We start from the raw sequence: 8,023 nt of genomic DNA, 5'->3' as shown, positions 1-8,023 counted from the left end.
AGAACAAGTTCCAAGCAGCAGTGAAGCTGCTGTGACAGTGCATGGTGGCCCAACCCCTTATCTAGGCACTTTGTCAGTTTTTCTTCTGGGAATGGGGACCCATCACTTTCCCCTCTAAATGTCAGTGAGCCTGTTTGGCATTTTTGAGAAAGACATATGAGGATCTTTGAAGTGAAGGACAAATATATCCTATTTCCAAAGAGATAATTTAGGTTAATTACGGTTTAATGAAGCCAGTGTGTACTAATCATATAGACCTTGCCACTGGCTATAATTTGATTTTGCATGCACAAACAGCTACATAATCTATAGTTTCTTCAGTGCGTTCATTCAATATGTCCTGGAGGTTGAAAACTTTCCCCCAAAGAGCTGTGTTTGCGATTGTGGCTCTTGTATTATACATGATTACTAATGGATTCAGCTCCTGGATGAGCACTCAGCCTGAAATTTGAAGAGGAATTCAGTCTGAGTTAGTTGCTTAGTAAAGAGGTTTGCGTTATATATAGTTGTATAAAGTATGTGTGTCTTAAGTAAGTAAAATTTTATCTATATAGCATCTTTTTTAAATGAATATCGTAGAGTGCATCATAACAGAACATGAAGTTAAAAAAATAAAGTGAAAAAGTTCATGTTTTAAAAATCTCTTGTTGGCTCCTTTTTTAAACGTAACAGTCAGCCTCAGGTGGAGAGAGTCTGGGGGCCACTGTGGCAAAAGCTCTGTCTCCTTTAGTTCTCAGCCTTATATGTTGCACAGCCAGAAGTCCCTAATCACAAGACCTCAGGAACCTGATGGGGATGTATGGATGTAAAATTTGACTGTTGTACACCAGCGCTTGCCCATGCAAAGCTCTAAAAGTCAAACCCAGAATTTGCTCTGAAGTTGATGGGGAGTCAGTCCAACTGAATTAGCAAAGGTGTGACATAAGAGTACTTAATTCGAATCCTCGCCATTCCATTCTGAACAACTTGAAGACATCCCAAGGAGGTTTTGTTAAGATGAGTGAAAAAAGAATATTAAAAATCCAGACAAGATGAAATCGATGTAACAACAATCATTTCTAACTCAGAGTGTATTACTAGGAGAAGAGTGAATCAAAATTTTAACATGATCATCTTAAATCTGAGGCAGAAGTTACCCCGAGATTCCTGATAGTCCCCTTTCAACATCTGCTAAAATCTTCTAAGAGTTTCCATCCCCTTAGGCACCAGTTTGTCAGGGGCACAAACAAGGACCTCTGTTTTCTCTTCATTATACCTGAAAGTCAACGGGGCCCGCAGGCCAGTACGAGACGTGGACCCAAATGCAGAACCAGACACAGACAGCCAAACTCCAAAACCAACAAAATTTTATCGTCGGAATCACTGAAGTATTTACAACTAATAAAAAGGCACAGGGAGTTCTCAGGTGCACAGGGGAAGCCCGTGATAAGTGGAGCTCTGGAACAGAGGGAGATAAGTGTTAAAAGATGCACTGGGAGCTGGTGACGGGAACGAATCTGAACAGTCTGAGCAGATATGACTTACTTTTACAGACGAGAGGTAGTCAGCATGGGAGGGTAGCTGCGGAAGGCCAGGTGAGTGACCGGTGCAAAGTTGGGTGAGCCGGGAGTCCAGATCCAGAGAGCGCTCTGCAGTCTGAGACAGCGTGGGCAGAGGGGCAGGCAGGTGGTGAATGGTGAGCCAGTGCACACAGCCAGTGAGCATAAAATCCAGAATTCTCATGAGGAGGAATCCAACTGCACGACGTGAGTTTGATGGATCCAAAGGTACTGCAAGGAACACAAGAAGAAACACTGGTAAGCATAAACTAGGATAAGCAAGGATAAGCAACTGAGGAGGCCTGTATGACCAACTGGCCAAGGACAGTTGATGACGCAGGTGTTCACGTCAGGTGAACTGCAGAGGAACCTGCCCAGAGGCGGTGCCATGACCAAACATGGTGAGACTCAACCGACCTGACAGAAAGGGTGCCTATTTCACTGTATAGCTCCACAGAGATGTCTTTTATACTCTGCCTAACAAGGCCAACATCATCTCAGAGTTAATAACACTGTCTTCAATGTATTAGTGCTAAGTTTACAAACATTTTCAGGTTATAATACTGTATAAAAGCAAAGTTGCCAAGTGCTCATGTAATTTTGCAGTAAAAGCTTAATCCTGCAGCAACAATGAAAACTTTTGCTTTTATAAAGTTCTTGTTCTGAACTTTGTAAGTGGTTAATGTGAACTTCTGTGTACGTAGATGTTGGCAGATTTGCACTTTTCATCTTTTTTTTTGTTTTTATAGTTAGTCTGCTATCAGTTTGAGACTGAATGGGGCATTGTCACCAACTACATGCAATCTGTTTATGATATAGTTGACTACATTCAGCAGCTGACTGTCTTGTTGCTGTTTTATTACTGGCCTGATGCACGAAAGTCAATTTGAAGATGGCAACTGACCGCAAGTGGTCAAACACCTGATCTTCAAAGCAACCATTTTAAAGGCAATACGACTATAATTTCTCTGCATATAGTCTTATAGTTTTTGCATATAGTCACTGAAATGTGGTCATGTCCAACCCCTTTGTGATTGTAGCATACACCAGCTACATTAGTACAGGGTTGTAACTCATTGGCTGTGCTTTAAAAGGGTTTAAACTTTTCCTGGCTGATCAAATTAATTTAGTTAACTAGATTAAGTTTGATTAACTCATTATATTACACCCCTTTAATTTTGGACATTAAAGGTACTAATTAGTTATCAGTCTGTGGGGCTACTTAATTGTTCAGACATGCTTTCTTTTACTTTTGAGTATTTGAAAAGGAAGAAGAAATAAACTAAACTGTATTGACTGCTTTCTTCTCTTAATAAGTGTTATTAAACTTGGGTATTCATAAAATCCTAAGGTGACGAAATATGTTGAATGCTTATCCCCAGTTTGCCCCTAAAAGAGTTGTTTATGAAGGTATTACTGCTATGGAAATTTTTTTCTTTCCTACTCTTTCAAATGGCTTATTTTGCACATTTCTAGACACAACGGGGATCATCTTTTGTTTGTGTGTTTGCTTTTGAATCTGTCCCATTTCTACTGTCAATCCGTCCATCTCTTTCAGCTTTTATCATTATCTCTTTGCATATCTATTTCTTTCTCCTTTTGTACTGAATAAACCGCTGAAAGAATGAGAAGGTTTGAGTAAGACCTTGTGTGAAATGCAGAGAATCCTGAGAATCAAGTATCCTCAGTCCCTGAGGGAGGCTGCAGGTGACAGCCGCAGGACTGATAGGACAAATGTGAAAGAGGTCAGTGAGAGATAAAAGAAGAGTTCAGGTTTAAATTCCATATGTGTTGTGGAACGTGACAAAACACAAGACAATACAACAAAGCAAAGGTGGAGGCTGAATTATTAAAATCATCCAAAATTTAGTGAAGACGTTTTATAAATAATTATTTGACAGCATCTTATCTCACTGCTTTTTGCTATTTAATTCATTCATTCATTCATTCATTCATTTATTTTTGTTCTACTTGCTTTAATTGAGAAGGATTCTAATGCAGAAGCTTTTAAATCTGGTGGAGGACCTTTGCAATTTTTGTTGTTGTTTTTTTTGTTTGTTTGTTTCATTTTTTTGGGGTGTATGCATATCTGCATATCTTTCATTCAAATAAATAAGGTACCACTTTGTAGCCCAGTATTAAATTCTCTTTAATCGAAGCCATGATCTCTGCAATTAATAACCCAGACAGCACGTAACCCTCTTATAAAGGCATAGCTTGTCACTTACACACTGTGATTTTGCATGTGAATTTCTCTTTTAGGTTGCTGGTACACCTGTTTCAGTTGTTTCAATTGTTAACACCTCATTAGCTCAGTTATTAGTAGTTATCACTCTTATAGTTAATAGTGCCCTCCCACTCTTTTTAAAAATATTTTATCACCTTTATTAATGTGGATGATGCTGTGTTATGGGAATGACACGTGGGATTTTGAGAAAATGAACATTAGGAAACAGATAATCTTTATTAACAGATATGAATATGTAGAAGCTGTAATAAAGGGAAAAGAGTTCTGGAATCTTCTTCTAGAAGTTCTTTTGCTCCCCATTGTTAGTTCAAGTAGTACTAACTAGTTAAATTGGGAGGCTGGATGTGGTACATGACACATTGTACCCATAGGCTATGAACTTATCCATCCACAAGCATATTATATCAATTGCACACTGGGCGGTGCCTTATCCATGCACTCATTCAAAAAAGTACTACAGTTAGCTCATTAACCTGCAAGTACATGTTGTCTTTATTTTCCTTTCAATTGTGTACAGACATCACAGTTGACTTGCTTTTGTCAGCGAAGCCACTTTGAAATGCATTGGGTAAAAAGATGCCCAAAGGAGACTTCCTGCTGGCCTCTTTAAACAGACAACATTAACACTTTGGCTTCCATATTAAAAAGGCCGTTGTAATTCGTCATAGAGAATAGCATCACATTATTTGAAATAGTGACCATTCTTCTTATGGTTTAGCCACGCTGTAGGTAAAGGTCCTCTTTAAGGTATCTCTTTGATTGGCAGTTAAGCTTCGCCTTTTGCCGAGCTGCGTAATCATATGCAAATTAGGGGAAATCGCTGTCAGTTGAACTCATAGGAAGATTGATGATGACTTACAAGATTGGAGTTGGCTATTAATATCCCCCAGACCTGATACTGTGGCAGTTCAATTTCATAGTAAATCAACTAGTAAGTATAAAACTTTTAATAGTCTTCAAGTGACTGACTGTTAAATTCATATCAAGACTACACTTAAAATTGTAGCAGTTTTGAAAATGTACCTAAGGCAATGTTAGCATAATTGCTGGCATATGCTCTAAAAACCAGGAATAGGCTGACTTTCCCCTTTCATTCATGGTGTCAAGTTCATACAAATGCTTGTTGCAAAAGAAATCCCACAAACAGATAAATCTATAGGAGCTATTTCTCATCCATTATTTATGGTCTTTCTATAGGTGTCAGACCAAAGGCCAGCCCATACATATTTAAGTTTCCATCTGCTTGATCTGTCAGACTCTTGATGCATGACTGGAGACAAACACCCCACCCCCCTTGCTTGTTGTATTTTTTTTCTTTTCAGCTGAAAACCCTTGAATCTATTAAGCTGTCATCAGAGAGTTGAAGCATACTTAATGGGGACTGTCTGGCTGTAAAGTTGATAACCTTGAGATCTTAAAAAGGAAATGAAAGAGTTATGAAAAGACACAATATTGACCCAGACAGTTCAGTTCAGCATTTTTCCCCCAGTTCAGAGACATGTTAGTCTTTGTACCACTTTTAGTTTCCATTTTAGAGTTTTGAACACACTGCATGTCAGAAAAGCTGGCAATAACCCAGGTTTTACTATGGTGATTGATTTTTAAGATTGAGGAGTCTCAGCACTGGCTGGTGGAAAGTAGGGCAGGTCACCACGGGCAGTAAACATAAGTTAGAAGTGGAGTGCGTAGGGGTTTCAGCTAATTTAGACACCTGAAGATTTAAACCTATAAGGACTAGCAAACCACACCAGCATACAGTGATTGCCTTGGTTTTGACGGTCAGAAAAACTAACATACGGGATGAGTGAACTCTAACATGATTGATGGCACACTAAATAACAGGTAGATAATAGTCATCGCTAAGCAACATTTCAAATACCAAGAAACCAGTAACTGTGGCATATGATTGTATGGAACAGGAATAGACACCTAAATAATTATGGCTTCTCTTGCTCCAACGCCTTCAATTTGAACAGAAATAACACAGAAAAAGCCAAAAGTATCATGAATCATACACTGAATAGTAAGATGAAACTGAAAAAATCTTAACTCAAACAAAACTTCAGCCAAGCTGGATGAGTTGACCTATAAAATAATTCGCAGAGCATAGAGCGATATTTTTCTGTATGCCTCCCCGCAGAGTTATGTAGATTTTTAGTGTTAAAAGTGGAAACAGCAGACTTCAATAATTTTAGGGGTGACGCAGCTCCCTGCAAAGTAAATGGAGAGACAAGCCGGCATGGGTAGAAACGAAGTTAATGTTTCTACTTTAGTTGAAACTTCATGTCTCCTGGGGCTAAATAACTCAACTTCATTAACATGCTGACAGAAAAGTAAAAAATGAGAGAGAACTGAAAGAAAGCACAAAATAAACACAAACAGCACAAAATGCATCGCAGTCTGCCAGCCTGTTTATGACCAAGTCAAATTGTGGCATCACCACGTTCCCAATGCATGCTTTAGGCTTAAGCAACATAAGATAACAAGTCACTTTTTAGTTTAGCTATTTACCAGGGTATCTATTACATGTCCCTGCCTCTGCTAAATTGTTATTATATTATTATAGTGAAAACTACCATTAACTAAATAAAAGAACCTAATTTAAAGCATCCACTTATCTGACAACGGAATTCTCCACAAAGACGACTTTACTTTACTTTAATTTATTTTATTGATTTATATAGCACTCTTCACAGGATAAAAACCACAAGGTGCTTCACAATAATATAAAACAGATAACATAAAACAGCACAATCAAACATACAACACAAATCTAGTTAAAAGCTAGTCTAAATGAATGAGTCTTAAGATGATGTTTAAAAGAATAAAAACAATCCAGGCAATGTAAAGATGGAGGGAGAGAATTCTGGCAGCCACCGCTCTAAAAGATCTATTACCTCTGGTTTTAAAACAGGTTCGGGGGACTACCAACAGCCTTTGATTAGATGATCTCAGGCTGCGAGAGGGAGCGTGAGGTTCTAAAAGATCAGAAATATAGACAGGAGCGTCACGATTCAAAGCTTTAAAAGTCAGTACTAAGATTTTAAAATGAATTCTAAAATGTACTGGAAGCCAGTGTAATGAGTGTAAAAGTGGTGTAATGTGCTCTCTTTTTCGTGTCTTTGTTAAAAGCCTTGCTGCAGCATTCTGGATTGACTGGAGACGGTCAAGACTCTTTTTGCTCAAACAAAGAAAAAAACTGTTAATCTAAGCGAGAAGAAATAAAAGCATGAATAATCATTTCTAACTCAGATTTAGACAACAAAGTTCGCAGTTTGGAGATATTTCTTAGTTGAAAAAGGTTGTGCAGTTTCTTCTTTCAACTTGTTAATTTGCAGCTATGCACTAGGGCTGCTGTCTAAGACATTATGTTGTTATGAAGGGCATCTCTAAAGGCATTTATGCACATAGTTGGCTTTGGCATATGGCAGAGCTGCTATAATGAGCCGATAGAGAGGAGATTAGCCATAATTTGACCATCATTCACTAAATATTTATTGGGTTTTTTGACTGGATTTTGTGCTGTTGGAAATTGACATTAATTAATAATAAAGTTAAATTGCACAGCTCATCTAACGGAGAACATGGGAAAGGGATTTAAACTGTACTGTTATGTTTGATTGGATAACCTGTGTCTGAAGAGGAAAATGTGAGATGAAGTGTTCTTACCCTTTAAGGATTTGTAAGTTTCTGCAGGTTCCTCTCTTGACTGGTTGAGCCATATGGGGTGACCTTGACATTACAGCTACTGATTGGTCCTCATCACCATCTAGTCATTTCAAAAGCCCTGACTTCAGCAGTTGCTACCAAGTGAGCAACTGGCAGCAACTGGCAGCAACTGACAGCAGCAGCATTTGCAGATCCTGTCCTCAGTCTCCAAACTTTTGCTAGTTCTTTATGTGTGCTTTCCTGAGAGTAACCTGGATTTTATATAGTGTTGCAAATAGCACAGTCCACCCACTGTGTAAATATCTCTGAAGCAGGAAGGGTGAATTTCCTACTTATTTTTGTACAGTTTTGTCTTGTGTTTTGTTGAGGTAGGGAGTTAGGGATAGCACTGGTATTTTGTTTGGTTTTGTTTCACATATTGTTTAGGTTGCACTTTCGCCTGAAAAAAAATGGTTTTGTTTTTTACTTTGGTCTTGGCTTATCTCAGAACCTATACTTTCAGGTTTGGTCTAGTCCTTTCGGAAAAGAGTAGTAATAAACTTCATCTTTAACTGTGAATTACTTCTGG

The 8,023-nt window shown here is 38.3% G+C and overlaps 1 long non-coding RNA gene across 1 annotated transcript; it reads right to left on the bottom strand.

The window, feature by feature from the left end:
- Positions 1-1,329: 1,329 nt before the first annotated feature.
- LOC106098882 (uncharacterized) lies at positions 1,330-7,645 on the bottom strand. The gene is made up of 3 exons (XR_002063260.2): positions 7,456-7,645; positions 1,525-1,769; positions 1,330-1,437 (listed from the first exon to the last, which is right to left on the bottom strand). It is a non-coding gene; the product is annotated as an uncharacterized LOC106098882 (long non-coding RNA).
- Positions 7,646-8,023: the final 378 nt, after the last annotated feature.

The sequence above is a fragment of the Oreochromis niloticus genome, linkage group LG9 (assembly GCF_001858045.2).
Source record: "Oreochromis niloticus isolate F11D_XX linkage group LG9, O_niloticus_UMD_NMBU, whole genome shotgun sequence".
Taxonomy (NCBI): Eukaryota; Metazoa; Chordata; class Actinopteri; order Cichliformes; family Cichlidae; genus Oreochromis; species Oreochromis niloticus.
Note: the sequence above shows the minus strand (reverse complement) of the source record. Positions and strands in the feature narration are given on the sequence as shown.